The sequence below is a fragment of the Papaver somniferum genome, unplaced genomic scaffold (genome assembly GCF_003573695.1).
Source record: "Papaver somniferum cultivar HN1 unplaced genomic scaffold, ASM357369v1 unplaced-scaffold_150, whole genome shotgun sequence".
NCBI classification, from domain to species: domain Eukaryota; kingdom Viridiplantae; phylum Streptophyta; class Magnoliopsida; order Ranunculales; family Papaveraceae; genus Papaver; species Papaver somniferum.
The window spans coordinates 4,985,561-5,004,443 of NW_020624377.1; the positions used below are offsets into that span (position 1 = coordinate 4,985,561).

The 18,883-nt window shown below is 36.4% G+C and overlaps 2 pseudogenes; both read right to left on the bottom strand.

The window, feature by feature from the left end:
* Positions 1-14,321: 14,321 nt before the first annotated feature.
* LOC113336194 lies at positions 14,322-16,118 on the bottom strand (annotated as a pseudogene).
* Positions 16,119-17,007: 889 nt separating this feature from the next.
* On the bottom strand, positions 17,008-18,614 carry LOC113336192 (annotated as a pseudogene).
* Positions 18,615-18,883: the final 269 nt, after the last annotated feature.

The window sequence follows — 18,883 nt, forward strand, 5'->3', positions numbered from 1 at the left end:
ATTTTATAAATCTGTTGGGCATCATCTAAGATATCATTTTATAAGGAGTGCTGCACAACCCAATAGGTCTGTAATCAATAGGAGACTTAAGACTTTTTGTTTTAGGAATAAGAAAAAGGAATGTTTTGTTGAGATTGTTATCTAGCTGCTTGTTTTTGAAAAAATCTTGTACTACTGCTACTAACTGAGGGCCTATAATATCCCAATTGTGTTTGAAAAAGCTTAACTAAAAGCCATCTGGCCCTGGTGCTTTATTGGATTTAAGCTTTTTTACCACTAACCAAATCTCCTCAAAAGATGGAATTTCGGTTAAGAAAGAATTTTCTTCTGGTGAAATTGTGCTTTTCATGTGTGTGAATATGTCTTTTTCAGAATCAGTAGATGATTCAGTGAAAAGTTCAGAGAAATAAGAAGTCAGGAGCTCATCGATTTCTTCTCTTGATGATATCACATTATCATTCTTGTCCCGTATGCAATAAATGTGGTTTCTTTTTCTCCTTTTTAAGGTTTGAATGTGAAAAAATTTGGTGTTTCTTTCACCTAGAGATATGGTATTGTTCCTAGATTGTTGCTTTGCAATTTCTTCTTGTGTATCATATAATGCTTCCAATTCTAGTAGTTTTTTGTTTAATAAGATTTTTGTGTTATGCGTATTTGTTTTAGCTTCTAAAGTTTCTATGGTTCTGAGTAGACTCTTGATATTTTTATTAGGTTTGCCAAAAATATCCTTTTTCCAATTGCTAAGATTAATACCTGCATTAGATATATTCTCAATAAGGTCTATAACTGGTCTATTGGTGTTAGTAATCCAAGACTTTTTTAGAACCTCAATACAAGTTGCATCTTTGAGCCAAGTATCATAGAATTTAAAGGTAGGTGTTAAGTGTGAATGTGTAGAGTTTAAAATGAGGCACATTGGCCCATGATTTTAGCCAATTGCAACCATATTTTGCAGAGATGCTTCATGGAATTCCTAATTCCATTCAACATTTGCAATAACTTTATCAAACCTTTGTTTTATGTTAGCACTTCCTTCCCTCTTTGTTAGAGCATAGCTCGGTCAACCTCCCATGCGTTGCTATATCAAGCATGGTTGTCAATGTTAGTGATCACAACTATAAAGTCTTGATTTTTAGCCTATTAACTAAGTCTCGGACTAGGATAGGAAAAGTATAGTTGAGCTCAAGGTCTTCATGGTGATTCAATGACAATAACGAAGATCTACACCAAGGAACCGTGAAACTTCATCAAAAAAAAGGTATGTGAAGACTTGAACTTATCTATCACTCGAAAGTTTATCTATTCTTCTCCTACTTCTTATGAGACAAAAGTCGTATGTTATATAGACTAGATCATATACACTTGATATTTCGAGATGAGTATTCATTGCTTATCTTTTACTCGAAATCATGTGTTGTTAAAGCGTTTCGCTTTGATCAGGTTTATCTTCACCTAGTGACGAAAGTCATGAAAGTTTCAACCACTTTGGAAATTGCTCTGAAGAGAAAGGTTTGTTGTTCTTCACGACTGAATATCGCCCTCTGAAAATTTTTCAATGATTGAAATGAGAGTTTAGATTATATAACCATGTATTCCTTGAACCGAAGTTTTCGAACTTTGTTGATCAAGAGAAATCGGTAGGATTTTGGAATTGGCTTGCCAAGTCCGCGAACTGACGGAAGTTCTCGACCGAGTATTTCTGTTGGGATTTCCAAAACTCGTTTGTGTGCTAAGTCCGCGAACTCAGTGCACGAACTGGCGGAAGTTCTCGACCCGAGAATTTCTACTAAGATTGGAAAACTCAACCGATTAACTTAAGTCCGCGAACTTGTTTGTGAACTTAAGAGGTTATGATCTAAAGATGTGCTCTGAACATGAAACATTAATTATTAAGGAACGCTTTATGCAAACCTTGGCTATAATGTTCATGAGCCGATTCTAATCGCATCGAATCATATTTGTTTCAATTGTGTCTTGTGTAGTTAAATAAGATCTCATAGCAATTGAACAACTCTTAACTAGTTCATTTGAGTCAATTGAACTAGTTATGGTGAAGAAGAACATGATTAATATGAGATGCTCATATGGTTGAACTTTTGGGTTATCATGTTGAACCAACATACGTGTACCCGTTTGGGCATGGTTTTCTCAAACCCAATAAACGTGTACCCAAGTGTGTGTGACAAGCTATGTATTTCGATCTAACGGTTGAGAGATATTGGCTTGAATCTAAATCAGGTTTTCATCTAACGGTGGATAGAGTTTGCTTTGTACCTAAGGCAAAACCCTGATTTGAAAGGCTATATATAGGAGACATCTAGCATTGAGCAAACCTAATCCCCACACGTCTGTGTGCTACTAGTGCGCTCTCTAGAGTCGATCTCCATTAACTCTTGAGTTTCTTCTCTAAATTCGAGTTAACGACTTAAAGACTTCATTGAGATTGTGAAGCCAGACCGATACAACTTTTATCGTAATTGTGTAATCTGATCTTGCATCTTTTATCGTACGAGTACAATCGATTGATTGGCTTGAGATCGTGAGAGTTCTACGATAGGCAAGATAAATAAGTCACAAACATCTTCGTCTCACTGTTTGTGATTCCTCGATAATCCGCTTTTGTAGTCAGGAAGGATTGTGGAGAGATGATTGATTAATCTAGGTTGTTCTTCGAGAATATAAGTCCGGATTATCAATTGGTTCTTGTTACCTTGATTTTATATCTAAATACGGAACAAAAACTAGGGTTTATCTGTGGGAGACATATTTATCCTTTCGATAGACTTTTCTGTGTGAGACAGATTCGTTTATTATCAAGTCTGTGATTTTGGGTTGCAGCAACTCTTTGTTGTGGGTGAGATCAGCAAAGGGAATCAAGTACACAGTGTCTTGATGGGATCAGAGGCGTAGGAGTACAACTGTACCTTGTATCAGTGGGATATTGGTAGGGGTTCAACTATAGATAAGTCCGAAGTTAGCTTGGAGTAGGCTAGTATCTGTAGCGGCTTAATACAGTGTGTATTCAATATGGACTAGGTCCCGAGGTTTTTCTGCATTTGTGGTTTCCTCGTTAACAAAACTTCTGGTGTATGTGTTATTTCTTTTCCGCATTATATTTTATATAATAGAAATAATACAGGTTGTGCGTTAAGATCATCAACTTCTCTAATCCAACTTTTGGTTGTTGATTGTAGTTGATTGATCCTTGGACATTGGTCTTTGGTACCGTCCAAGTTATCTCTCTTTGATAAAGACTCACTATTGATTTTATCTTGAGTAGAAATTAAATCGAGAGATTGAGATATAAACTCTTTGATATATCTTTTTATTGATTGAGTCTGACTGTCTAGTTGATTCTCATAAAAAGTATATTGGAGTTTTTCCATACAGATTGCTAAGCGAAATATTGGGGGGTGTTGTTAGACCCCCGCTTTTTCAATTGGTATCAGAGCAGGCAAACACGTTAAAGACCTCATCAGTCTGTGTTTGTAGCGATCTGACTCTATGGACCATAAAGTCTCAGTTAACGTCTCACCAAGAGTTAAAAACAACCGGAACATTTTTCCATGAATACCTCTTTTGGAAAAGTGTTAGTTTATGATTCAGGTTCTGTTTCTACCTTTGCATTCAATGCTGTTTCCGAAACAAGTAAATCCTCAAACTTATCATGGACTGATGAGTGTTGTTCTATTGGTAATCGGCTTAATAAACCATGGATAACAAAAAGGATCAAGGACTTTGTAAAATGGAGTATTAGTTCTGAAAAACATCTCCTATCAACTGCTGCTTTTAATGATTCTATGGAAGAAAAATCTCTATGTGTCAACGCTTGAATGCGTCTGTTAGATGTGATAAAAACGCAACTCTTACGACAGAAACATCCACATACTCAAGGTCTGATTCAGAGATAGAGTCTGACACCGAGATTTTTGAATTCTTGAATAAAGAGGTCCTTCAAGAAAATCTTCAATTAAGAGCTTTATTGAAAAAACTAGAATCACTAATCCAGATGAGAGATCTTGAGATAGATTGTCTTAATGATCAACTCACCAGAACCATTTTTCTAAAGGAAAAAGAGATTAATACTTTCAAAGATGATCTTCAACGTTTGTCTTGAAGTTCTGATAAAATCTCATCAATGTTATTTGGTCAGAAATCCTTTGGAAACACTAATGGTTTAGGATTTAAAAGCAAGACTGCAGGTATCGTCAACTCTGTTCCTAAGTTTCATGGAAAGACAAAGGCTGGCAGTCGTGATCAACAGAAGGCACTCCAATAAGACAAAGGATCACCGTCTTGTTCGTTTTGTGGAAATGCAAATCATGTTCAAAACTTGTGTTGGAGGTTCAAGCAGATGAGCAAAAGAATTTCTAAAATACAAGAGAACATGCAAAAGTTGAATCTGGATAATCAAAGGTCGTGCAAAACCAATGTTTCCATAAACAGAAGGAGGAAATCTGTTCATACAACAAGCCTTGACAAGCAAGGGGAGCATCTGGCTCACTTTGTCTCTGGTTAAGCTCGGAGACGCATGCATCCTCATTCTTAGCTTGAGAAGTTGAGTCTACGCATCTTGTGGCTCAAGTATGTATCTATATTTGTAAAGATAATATTCTGCTAACGTTATTGATTGTGAATCCTTAAACTGTGGAAGACTGTGTCAAAGATTAGGGTTTGACACTTATAAATCCTCTTATCTTCTTCTTTCCTCTCTTACGTTTTCATGGCTCCTGTAACTATAAGTTCTTTTAAAAGTAATGCAGTAGATGCAGTCAACGTACACATGTGCAAAGGAATCACTTCCTCGAGGATAATAAAGAAGAAGAAGTCTTCAATCAAGAGAAAAGGTTCTTCCTCTAACTGTCTCTTTTCTGTTTGTCGTGCTAATAATCTTTTTAGAGAAATGGTGAAAGACTTCATCAATAAGAGAAATGATTTAAAATCTCGAATCATTTCCTCTATAGAAGAAATAACTCACTATGAACAAAGGTTGTCCCTAACCAAGAATACCTTGCGTGATCTAAAAAGAGAACTTAGTGAGTTAACTAATGTTTCTGAAGATTTAGAGGAATTGAACGATCCCATAATCAATGGTTTATTCAATAACAAAAAGGAGTTTTCTGTAGATTCCCTGAGAAAGATCTGCAATACCTAGTATGTCTTCCTTTTGGATTAGATGGAAGAATAACTAGTGTTTTGAATAGCGACGATTGTGACTACACATAGCTATTTTTGTTTCATCTTCTTATGTTTATTTTTTAGGTTTATTGGTATTAAATTCTAAAAATATTTGGAGGATGATGATTATTGCAGTATTTTCTTGGTTTGTTATATTGCAATATTTTTATGGGATATGTATTGTTTGCGTCCGTGAACTTGAAGGTCCCATATTGCGGTCAAAAGTAAAGTCATCCATGAATTGGAATTCGTATTGATGAAAGGACGAATGGATTTTTGACATATACGAAAGTTATGCCTATGCAATCATGTATTTGATGGAAAATAGGATTAAATCTTTTGTGTGACAAGGATAAAGTCTATTATGTTGTTATGCATATAATGATGCAAAAATAGAATAGATCCTTGTTGTTAACCACAGTATTGATCTTCATTGATCCATCTTGCTATGTTTTACCGTGAAGGCTCCATTGTGTGTCTTATGTTGAGCACCTTACAACTAAGTCGATTAACCTTGGCTTTGTTGGTTGTTCCGTAAGATGCTATATGTTGAGCATTATGAACTAAATTAATCATACTTGGTTATATAGTTTCTACTCCATAAGTTTTCCTTCTTATGTTGAGTACATGTGCGGTTAAGATGGTCATCTTAGTCGGGGTTCCATAATCTCTTATGTTGAGACCAAAATAATTAAATTGATTACCTCGGTGATTAGTTTGCTTATTTGTTTGTATTCCAATTGGATTAATTATAGGTTCTCTTGTAATTAATCTAATTGAGTTTTCATATATTCCACAAGTTCTTGTGTTGAGTATATGAACGGCTACACTATCATGTTCTATTGGTTAATGTAGTTACGTATTCCGTAAGGTTTTCCTTATATTGAGTACTTAAACGGTTAAGTTAGCCACCTCCATATGATTAACTTAGTCGTAGCATGTTGCTCCGTGAGTTTACTTATGTCGAGCACTTTCAATTAAATTGATCAATTTTGTGGTTTTGATTTAATTGCGTATTCCAATTAGAATATTCATGGGTTTACTTGTGAGTATTTTGGTTGAGTTTTGGATATAAAAAATCATTCACATGGTTTTTGGTGTCCAAATAAAAATCCTTATTTTCTTTTGAAATTAAGGTCGATCTTGTTGTTCCTTTGGGAATGACATCAAATGGTGGAGAGTTCTTTTGAACTTGTGCTTAATGGTAATATCTTGCGGGGAGTGCGGATTTGGAATTTTATAGGGGTTATATTGCGTCTTAAAACTCCTTGATGAATGTTGTTAGCTTCGGCTATAAGATTTCATCTAAATTAAGATGATATGTTGTCTTTCTTTTGCTCATGAAATGTCTCTTGTGGAAATTTCATTATGAACCCATTTTTGTACCTTTGCCAATTTTATTGTCAAAAAGGGGGAGAAATATTCTAGGTCACACTACAAATACATATGGTTTTTGGATCATTGTGTAAGGGGGAGTGGTTTCCATGATCGAGATGGAGTATTGACTAAGGGGGAGTGATACATATCACCATAGTATTATTGTTAAAGTCGTGATACAATTAGACTTTGATGTTCATAATAATACTATGACACTGTATAATAATGATCGAGAATCTCGATTTCTCTCATTGTTATAGCTACGGATCTTCAACAACGGTGATACTAAACTTACAACTTTTGGGATCATTGGAGTACTTGGAAGGAAAAAGATTTCAAGGAACGTTGAAGATTGGACTATGGAATAGGAGCCACTAAAGTTTATCTTTTTTGTATATGTATTAATAGTTTTGTCACTAAAATTGACAAAGTTAGAGATTGTTAGAGCATAGCTCGGTCAACCTCGCATGCGTTGCTATATCAAGCATGTTTGTCAATGTTAGTGATCAAAACTATAAAGTCTTGATTTCTAGCCTATTAGCTAAGTCTCGGACTAGTATAGGAAAAGTGTAGTTGAGCTCAAGGACTTCATGGTGATTCAACGACAATTACGAAGATCTACACCAAGGAACCGTGGAACTTCATCAACAAAAAGGTATGTGAAGACTTGAACTTATCTATCACTCGAAAGTCTATCTATTCTTCTCCTACTTCTTATGAGACAAAAGTCGTATGCTATATAGACTAGATCATATACACTTGATATTTCGAGCTGAGTATTCATTGCTTATCTTTTATTCGAAATCATATGTTGGTAAAGCGTTTCGCTTTGATCAGATTTATCTTCACCTAGTGACGAAAGTCATGAAAGTTTCAATCACTTTGGAAATTGCTCTGACGGGAAAGGTCTGTTGTTCTTCACGACTGAATATCGCCCTCTGAGAATGTTTCAATGATTGAAATGTGATTTTAGATTATATAACCATGTATTCCTTGAACCGAAGTTTTCGAATTTTGTTGATCAAGAGAAATCGGTAGGATTGTGGAATTGGCTTGCCAAGTCCGCGAACCCACGGAAGTTCTCGGCCGAGAATTTCTGCTGGGATTTCCAAAACTCGTTTGTATGCTAAGTCCGCGAACTCAGTCCGCGAACCCAGTCCGCGAACTGGCGGAAGTTCTCGACCCGAGAATTTCTACTAAGATTGGAAAACTCTTAACTAGTTACATAAGATCTTATAGCAATTGAACAACTCTTAACTAGTTCATTTGAGTCAATTGAACTAGTTAGGGTGAAGAAGAACATGATTAATATGAGATGCTCATATGGTTGACCTTTTGGGTTATCATGTTGAACCAACATAAGTGTACTCGTTTGGGCATGGTTTTCTCAAACCCAGTAAATGTGTACCCAAGTGTGTGTGACAAGCTATGTCTTTCGATCTAACGGTTGAGAGATATTGGCTTGAATCTAAATCAGGTTTCATCTAACAATGGATAGAGTTTGCTTTATACCTAAGGAAAAACCCTGATTTGAAAGGATATATATATGAGACATCTAGCATTGAGCAAACCTAATCCCCACACGTCTGTGTGCTACTAGTGCGCTCGCTAGAGTCGATCTCCATTAACTCTTGAGTTTCTTCTCTAAACTCGAGTTAACGACTTAAAGACTTCATTGGGATTGTGAAGCCAGACAGATACTACTTTTATCGTAGTTGTGTGATCTGATCTTGCATCTTATATCGTTCGAGTACAATCGATTGATTGGCTTGATATCGTGAGAGTTCTCTGATAGGCAAGATAAAAAAGTCACAAACATCTTCGTCTCACTGTTTGTGATTCCTCTACAATCCGCTTGTGTAAACAGGAAGGATTGTAGAGAGGTGATTGATTAATCTAGGCTGTTCTTCCGGAATATAAGTCCGGATTATAAATTGGTTCATGTTACCTTGATTTTATATCTAAAGACGGAACAAAACCTAGGGTTTATCTGTGGGAGACAAATTTATCCTTTAGATAGACTTTTCTGTGTGAGACAGATTCGCTTATTATCAAGTCTGTGATTTTGGGTTGCAGCAACTATTTGTTGTGGGTGAGATCATCAAAGGGAATCAAGTACGCAGTGACTTGCTGGGATCAGAGGCGTAGGAGTACAACTGTACCTTGTATCAGTGGGAGATTGGTAGGGGTTTAACTATAGATCAGTCCGAAGTTAGCTTGGAGTAGGCTAGTGTCTGTAGCGGCTTAATACAATGTGTATTCAATCTGGACTAGGTCCCGGGGTTTTTCTGCATTTGCGGTTTCCTCGTTAACAAAACTTTTGGTGTCTGTGTTATTTCTTTTCCGCATTATTTTTTTATATAATAGAAATAATACAGGTTGTGTGTTAAGATCATCAACTTCTCTAATCCAAATTTGGTTGTTGATTGTAGTTGATTGATCCTTGGACATTGGTCTTTGGTACCGTCCAAGTTATCTCTCTTTGATAAAGACTCTCTATTGATTTTATCTTGAGTAGAAATCAAATCGAGAGATTGAGATATAAACTCTTTGATATATCTTTTTATTGATTGAGTCTGACTGTCTAGTTGATTCTCATAAAAAGTATATTGGAGTTTGTCCATAAAGATTGTTAAGCGAAATATTGGGTGGTGTTGTTAGACCCCAACAGTACCAATGGAAGGAACAAACATTCTATTGGGCATGCCTAAGAAATTAGAAAGTCTGATAATTCTACTATCATTAATCTTTGTTTCACAGATGAAGATGATGTCTGGGTTATGCAGGTTATTAATGTAGAGAATATGGTCCCTAGTGTCCTTACCTAGAAAACCCTAACAGTTCCAGCTAACTATTTTAATTTTACGAAAATTGAAATAAAAAAGAAGATTAAACGCTTGCAGAAAAGGAAACAAGAAGAAAAGTTTATGAGTTTAGAAAATACCGAAGTGGGAGCAGAAACAGCCTCATCCATAACATGGGGGTTCTCCTTGGTTGTATCATTCCCTTCATCAATCAAGTCGTGCTCCATGCCATCAAAAACAACATTAGATGGATTCCTGACAGTATTTTGCTCTTCTTGAAATTCAGAAATTTCCTCTTCAAAGCTTCTCGACCTTTTTGCTCTTCTATTCTCTTCAGCATCAACTTCTTGTTCAGCTAACTTCTGCTTACTAGCTTCATAAATACTTTCAATCAACAAATCCAAGTCTTCACAAATTTCTACCCCATCTTGTGCAGCTAAGTCATGGATATAACTTATATACTGCTCATTCGTATATCTCCGAATCTTCAAATCATGTGTTGTATTAACACATTCATCCTTATTATGGTCTATAGTCCAACAGTGTGGGCACAGATTGTGCGGTTGACGTTCCTAATGATAGCGCACCCATGTAACACCTCCGGCTCCCGTATTCCACCAACCTCCACGAAAGAGTGGTTTCCTTAGATCAACCTTGACTCTAGCAGAAATCATACTCCCATAGGTGGGTCTACAATTATCCGGTTTAGTCCAGATTTTTGGAGCTGATTCAACCAAGCTTCATCCTTGCATAGACTGATGTTCAAGTAAAATATTTTTGAACTGCATTTTCCATTCTTGGTGAGTGAACTTCCAATCTGCCACTGGAATAGAATCATCGTAAAGTAGAACATTGAGGTGAGATTTACAGACATTCCAAGGTGATCTGTTGAGAACTGCATCCATGTTTTCTTTAGTTACAAACTTGAACAAGAATATATTATCTTCCAGTTTACGAATTTCTCTAAACTTGTACGACTTCCAAAGTAATTTCAATTCTTGTCTAACTAAATCAGTTTCTAAAGGTCCTTCAGCAAAGACTTTGCATATAAGAGTATGACCCCTCTCTTCCTGAGCAACAGATAAGGCACGAAGTGATCCTACCGCTTTCCTTAGCTTGAGAGCAGATATATTGGCATTTTGAATCTGATTAGTTATAGCAGAGACAGGGTTTCTCGAAGAAGACGACATTGTTAGTTGATGAGAGAGGTAACAAAACTGTGTTGATAAACAATAAGAGTCGCAGATCCACTTTTCTTGACTATAATGGAAGACAATAGACGAAGAACAACCATATATAGGTATAGGAATATAATGGAAATCTTTTAATACGGTATAGCCAATAACTGCATATAGTCTACGCGAATATTTGGCATTGAAAGAGGATAAAATTGACTCATTGTTTGGGTTTATTGTTTTGCCAGCTAGATGAATTCTAGATATTGTATTAAATGAGTTTACCAATTCCTGCATGAGACTCGCTAGGTAGCTGCAATGCTGCCAATCACGACAATTTAAAATTTCCTTGGCTCGAACTGATTAGTGATGTTGAGTCGGTGCAGCTTGACTGAGTCGATTACTGGACCATTGTAGCGAAACCTTGATACATTAGAATCATATAGATGATTCAAAGCAAAATACTGATACATATTGTTGGAATCCATCATGAAATTGATGGAGTGCAAAACTGTTGAAGAAGGAGAAGACTTGCATACTGCTTCTGATTGAAACAAAAATGTTTGAAATTGATGGAGTGCAATACTGCAGAGCTTGTTATCTAGCTGCTTGTTTTTGAAAAAAATCTTATACTACTGCTACTAATTGAGGGCCTATAATATCCCAATTGTGTTTGAAAAAGCTTAACGGAAAGCCATCTGGCCCTGGTACTTTATTGGATTTAAGCTTTTTTACCACTAACCAAATCTCCTCAAAAGATGGAATTTCGGTTAAGAAAGAATTTTCTTCTGGTGAAATTGTGCTTTTCATGTGTGTGAATATGTCTTTTTCAGAATCAGTAGATGATTCAGTGAAAATTTCAAAGAAATAAGAAGTCAGGAGCTCATCGATTTCTTCTCTTGATGATACCACATTATCATTCCTGTCTTGTATGCAATCAATGTGGTTTCTTTTTCTCCCTTTTAAGGTTTGAATGTGAAAAAATTTGGTGTTTCTTTTACCTAGAGCTATGGTATTGTTCTTAGACCGTTGCTTTGCAATTTCTTCTTGTGTATCGTATAACGCTTCCAATTCTAGTAGTTTTTTGTTTAATAAGATTTTTGTGTTATGTGTATTTGTTTTAGCTTCTAAAGTTTCTATGGTTCTGAGCATACTCTTGATCTTTTTATTAGGTTTGTCAAAAACATCCTTTTTCCAATTGCTAAGATTAATACCTGCATTATATATATTTTCAATAAGGTATATAACTGGTCTATTGGTGTTAGTAATCCAAGACTTTTTTATAACCTCAATACAAGTTGCATCTTTGAGCCAGGTATCGTAGAATTTAAAGGTAGGCGTTAAGTGTGAATGTGTAGAGTTTAAAATGAGGCATAACGACCCATGATTTGAGCCAATTGCAACCATATTTTGCAGAGATGCTTCATGAAATTCCTCATTCCATTCAACATTTGCAATAGCTCTATCTAACCTTTGTTTTATGTTAGCATTTCCTTCCCTCTTGTTGCTCCAGGTTAAGATATTACCCTTGAAGCCTAAATCCTCTAACCCTATTCTCTGAATTAAATTGAAAATTGGTTCTATTTTTATCCTATCAAAAGGAAGACCTCCTTGTTTTACCTCACTATTGAAGATTATGTTTAAGTCACCTATTACAAGCCATTACATTGTATTTAAGCTAACTCTCTGAGCTATTTCTTCTAGACATCTCATAATTTCCAACTTATTATCATGTTTAGGAAATCCATAAAAGCAAGTTAAGAGCCACTCTTTAGAGCTTAAGTTGTTTTTACCAATGACATTTATCATGTTAAGGTTCCATTGAACCACTTCAAAATGGAAGCCATCCACCCAAGCAATTGCCAGACCACCAGCTATTCCATCTGGGTCTACAATGTGGGTGTTTGAGAAGTAATTAAGAATCTTTCTCATCAAGCTCCTTTTAGACTTGGTTTCGGAAAGAAAAAGAATGTCATGTTTCTCAGAACTAAGCAAAGACTTTAAGTGCTGTTGAGTTTTCTTCTGGCCACAGCCTTGGGTATTCCATGCTAAGATTTTCATGACCAAAAAGAGTAGTGTCCAACAAACGCCCAAAAACTCAACAACAAAAAGATAAAACATACCCTGAGTTTAATAAAACCTCAGCTCAAAAGGCACAGTCCCAATCAGACAAACATGAAAGAAAATAGCAAAGAAATATTATGGGGCTAGATAAATTAAATAATTTAAGAGAAACTATCAGAGAGATTAGATTGAGATAGGAGATGGTGTGAGTTGAAATGAATTTAAAGTTGGGTATTTGTAAGGGTGAATTCCTGGTCGTTTAATGAGCGATGATCATAACAAAGAGCGATAAAAAAGACTAACGCTAGCGTTATTCTGAATGTCGAGCGATTTGGAGACCATCAAACGACCGAACCCCTCTCGCTCGGTAGAGATTCTGTCACGTATGCCTAAATGATATATTTGACACTTGGGCACATACGTTTGCCACTTTGCCATATCCATAATGGGTACAAAAGTGACACACTATGTCGACGTGTATATATAGTAATAGGTCTTAGGAATCATATATTATTTGAAATGAGGTGGGAGATTCCAAAGCTTCTACATTATTTGATTTCTCTTACTTTCTAGGAATCAGTCTCTAGTCATATTTATTAACAAAAAATGATACCATTAGCTGTGGCCACCTTAAAAATACTTTTAAAAGTGTAATTCTACGTTGATCCGGGAAAAAATATGAAGAGAGAAAGCCCCAAAGGCCCACCAAAGAGCTTAAACGGATCGGCTATAATTCTCGTGTGGGATTTATCCTAGAATATTCCACGGTCAATTTAAAATGCTGACCCACCGCAGTAATGTTTCCTCCCCGACAAATATACCGAGTGAGACAAACTGTCAGACCCAATTTACATTTCACATATCCAAATGCTATAACAGCATATCAAGACCATTCATTGGCCCGTAGGGATCTTCCCAAGTAGAAACGGCGGTGGTTGTAGCACTTCCGGATCCACCGTCCCACCTAGTTTACCATGGGTCCACCAATTGGAGCAAGAGAAAAAAATGCGAGAATCCATGGAATTACCAATGGGTCCACCAATTCGAGCGAGAGAAAAACTGGGAGAATCCATTGGAACAAATGGTTGGCCCGGGCCCCCTAATAGCTATTGCTCATCTTCTCCAAATTTTCTCGTAATTAAAACCCCAAAACCCTAACTTACCTGTAATTTGGGTTTTTGTAATCTTCACCTTCGATTTAAAGGTAATTCATCAAGAATTATTATCTATAAATTTTAAATGATATTAGTACTCTTGTTTTTCTCCTAATGCTCTTGATTTTGATTTTTGATCGACTCGTAATATTTGCTTGTCTGTTTTCGATTGAAACTTCAATTGTAGGGTCCAAATGGTGACTCACTGGAGTAATGAAGATATGATCCATGGATTCAGTTACTACTTGCTGATTTGTCTTATACAAGTAAGATTTACTATCCTTTCTGTTAATTGGCTTGTGATTTGTGATTTGTAATACTCTAATTATGATGATTTAGGTCCTAGTTTATGATTTAGTTGTCACATTGTTTGAAAACCACTTGCATATCTGCGTATTAAATGATATATCTAACCGCACATGTACAAATCTGAGCTGGTATTAGTCATTTTCAGTCATGTTCACTGTTTCCCATTCTTGATAGCTTTCTGAGTTGTTAGAAATTTTGGGTTGTTCGCCATTTAATGCGTAGAAAAGTGGGTGTGTGAGAATAAATAATTTATGGATGCATTTGTCTACCTGAAATTTTAGAAATGGAGTCAATTTATTGCATCATTTGAATACATCTAGAGCAGCATTAGAGAACAATCATTTTTAGGATTTATGTTGAACACATAACCCACAACAGCTTAAGTACCTTTAACGACTGCATTATCATCTGAATGTGAACCTGACACCATTCACATGACAATCACTTTACATTGCTAATATATTTATTAATTATCTCGTCCACGTTAGCGTAAGAAGAACCACCAGGTGATGTGGCCTCTTCAGCTTTCTTCTTCCACTCCATGGCTCTATTCTTCATCTCTTTACCCTTTTTACCTTCCATTAATTCTCTCACCAGCTTCTCAACTTCATCTCTCTTCACGTCATTATCAATTTCCATTCCAACACCCCACTGGTTACAAGAGTAGCTGCAGTTTGTTTGTTGATCCCCAAAAAATGGCAAACAGATCATAGGAACTCCACTAGATAAGCTTTCTAAAGTTGAATTCCATCCGCAGTGTGTTAAGAAACCAGCTATGGATGGGTGATTCAGTACATATTCTTGTGGACACCAACTTGCTAGCAGACCTCTTTCTTTGGTTTCTGTTATGAACTCAGGGGGAAGCATTGCTGACTCACCAACTACCAGATCAGGTTGGATAATCCAGAAAAAAGGATGTTTAGTATTAGCTAGTCCCAAGCGAATTCCACAAGTTGTTGAGTGGTTGTAACAGCTATGCTTCCAAAATTAACGTACACCACTGAATTGGGTTCTTTTGAATCAAGCCATTTTATACACTTGGTATCTTCTTTCCACAAATTTGATCCAATAGAGTGCAACTCATGTTGTGGAATTTGATTATCAAGATTGTGAAGAGGACCAATGGTGTAAGTCAGAGGCAGTGATAACTGCTACTTGAATGCATTCAGTACCTCGATTTCTAACTCATCAAAAGTATTGAAAATCCAGGCTGTGGCTTCATCACTCCGTTTAACTTCTCTTAGAACATAGTTCAATATGGCGTCATTAGGATCCGTTGTTCGAACAAAGCTAGGAAGATCTCTGAACAAGATATTCTTAATTCCAGGTATCCAGTCAATTTGGGTGTCCATATACCCATTTGTGAAACAACTTTAATCTGTAGTCACAGGACAAAAGAGTTAGTCCGTCACAATTAGATCATGATTCATAATTAAAGAATGGAAAATATGTCGATAACGCCTGGCTCCCTTATGTGTGTACCTTTGAATGGAACAAGACCTCTTTCAATGAGATGAGGATAATGCATGAAACAAGCGAAGCTACAGAAGCTAATAGTGTGAAACAATAAGTCTGGGATTTCTAGCTTCTTAGCTACTTGGAGTGTGAAGCTCATGCCTGCGTCAGAAACTATGCAGGTCACGGGAGGAACATTCGACACTGAAGTGTTGTTGAGTCTATGGACAAGGTTCCGGAAAGGTTCTAAGCAAGTTTTTTGGGTGGATATGCTGAGTGATACAATGTCTTGGGTGGCATTTGGATTGGTTGGTGGTGGAAGACCATCAGGGATTGTCTCGAAATGAAAATCAGGCAAGCCTATTAGTGAATCTGCTCCTCTTGAATTGAGTATTCGTTGATGATTGAATTCTGTATTCACGAAGGTTACATGAGATCCTCTGAGATGAAGAATTTTTGCGAGCTTCATCATGGGACTTATGTGACCCTGAGCTGGATATGGGATGCAAACTACATGAGGCTTCTTCATCATCCTCAAATATGGATGTTTCTTCTAGTTTTGCCTTCTTCTTACAGAAAAAATAGCAGGCCTTGAAATTAAAGCAGAGGGTGTGGATTAGAAGGAAAATGAATGATCCATAGAGTTAATACAATTAGTTGAGTTTTTAAGGTTGTGGCCTACGTAGTAAATGCAGTTGCCTACTTGCTGTGAACTGCCTTTACTAATTAGTGAATTGTTTAACCAGAACGGTTATAGATATTAACCATGGTACTACAGGAGTTCAACCATAGCATTTTACAGTCATTGTCACCAAATACATTAGCCCATGATTTATCTCCAAGAAACTCATACTCAACAAAGATTGTCAACCATTGGATAAATTAAGCAAATCATAATGGCAACCATGGCCCATCATGACAGCAAAGTATACATAACTCTCTTCACCTGTTAATTATTTTCTAGGATTTTTGATCTTCACATTTCCATAAATTGCAAATAAGATTAGTGCTCTTCTTTTTCTTGATTTTGACTGATAAACTTTCTCATAATTTTTACTTTGCTGTCTTTTATTTGATTTTAAACTTCAATTACAGGGTGTAAATAACTCGTATAAGTGCAAGGAAAAAGAATGAAGAAAGGATCCATGAATTCAACAATTACTTGATAATTTGTCTTTTACAAGTAAGATCTATTGTTTCTGTATATAACTCGTGTTAATTGGCATGTGATCTATTAATTATCCATTCCTGTTTTACATCCAATTATTAAGATTTTGGTCCTAGTTTGAAATTTAGTCATTAAAGAACATGGCATGATTCTCAGTCTTGATAGTTGCTGAGTCAATATAGTTTTGGATTGTTTTCCATTTAATGCATAGAAAGTTGAGTGCACGAAGACGGGTTTGTCTACTTGGATTGTTTTGGATTGTTTTCCATTTTGAGCAGCATTAGAGGGTAATCATTTTGCAAGTAGCTTAAATAAAAGATGGGTCTAGTACTGGTAGCTAATAACTTAACATTATTCACTAGGAAGTGATTTTACACTGCCGGATTTTTTATTACAAGTAATAGTTTGTTAATTATCTCGTCAATATTAGTATAAGAAGAGCCACCGGGTGATGTGGCCTCTTCGGCTTTCTTCTTCTACTCCATGGCTTTGCTCTTCATATCATTCCCCTTTTCTCCTTCCATTAACTCTCTCACTAGCTTTTCAACTTCATCTCTCTTCACCTCATTATCAATCTCCATTCCAACTCCCCAATGGTTACATGAGTAGCTGCAATTTGTTTGTTGATCTGCGAAGAATGGCCAACAGATCATAGGAACTCCACTAGATAAGCTTTCGAAACTTGAATTCCAACCACAGTGTGTTAAGAAACCAGCTATGGATGGGTGATTCAGTACGTATTCCTGTGGACACCAACTTGCGAGCAGACCTCTTTCTTTGGTTTCTTCTATGAACTCAGGGGGCAGCATTGCTGACTCACCAACTACCAGATCGGGTCGGATGATCCATAAGAAAGTGTGTTTGGTATTAGCCAGCCCCCAAGCAAATTCTACTAGTTGTTGAGCACTCATAACAGCTATGCTGCCAAAATTAACGTACACGACTGAATCAGGTTTCTTGGACTCCAGCCATTCTAGACATTTGGTTTCTTCTTTCCATAGATTTGATTCGATAGACTGCAATTGATGATTTGGAATTTGATTGTGGAGATTGTGAATAGGACCAATGGTGTAAATTGGAGGCAGTGATAAATGTGACTTGAATGCATCCAACAACTCCAAATCTAACTCATCAAAAGTATTGAAAACCAATGCCGTAGCGTCATAAGTTCCGGCATCTACTTTTAAAGCAAAGTTGAATATGGGATCATTAGGAACGTTTTTCGAACAAAAGTAGGAAGATCTCTAAACAAGATATTCTTAATTCCAGGTATCCAGTCAATTTGGGTGTCGGTATACCCATTTGTGAAGTAACTTTCATCTGCAAAACAAACAGAAATTTAGTCTTGCACAATTAGATTATGATTCATGATTCAAGAATGGATAATATGTCAATAATATATGCTTGGCTGCCTTATATGTGTACCTTCGAGTGGAACAAGACCTCTTTCAATGAGATGAGGATAATGCATGAAACAAGCAAAGCTACAGAAGCTAAAAGTCCAAAACAATAATTCTGGGATTTCCAGCTCTTTTGCTACTTGGAGAGTGAAGCTCATGCATGCGTCAGAAACTATGCAGGTCACAGGAGGGACGTTCAACAATGAAGTGTTGTTGAGTTTGGAGACAAGGTTCCGAAAAAGTTCCAAACAAGTGTTTTGCGTGGATATGCTGAGTGATACAATGTCTTGGGTGGCATTTAGATCGGTTGGTGGTGGAAGACCATCAGGGATTGTTTCGAAATGAAAATCTGGCAAGCCTCTAAGTGAATCTGGTCCTCTTGAATTGAGCAGGCGCTGGTGATTGAATTCTGTATTCACGAAGGTTACATGAAATCCTCTGAGATGAAGAATTTTTGCTAGCTTTATCATGGGACTTACGTGACCCTGAGCTGGATATGGGATGCAAACTACATGAGGCTTCTTCATCATCGTCAAATATGGGATGTTTCTTCTAGTTTTGACCTTCTTTTTATAGAAAAAAACAGTAGGCTTAAAATCAAAGAAGGGGTTGTGGATAAGGTTGTAGATAAGAAGAATGATAAATGATTTTTAGAATTAATATAAGTAGTTGAGCACTTGTGGTTAGGTAAATGTAGTTGCCTACTAGCAGTGATTGTTTGTACGGATAATTGAGTGCTGGATAACCATAACAATTATAGATGTTAACCATATCAGTATAGTAGTTCAATCATAGCATT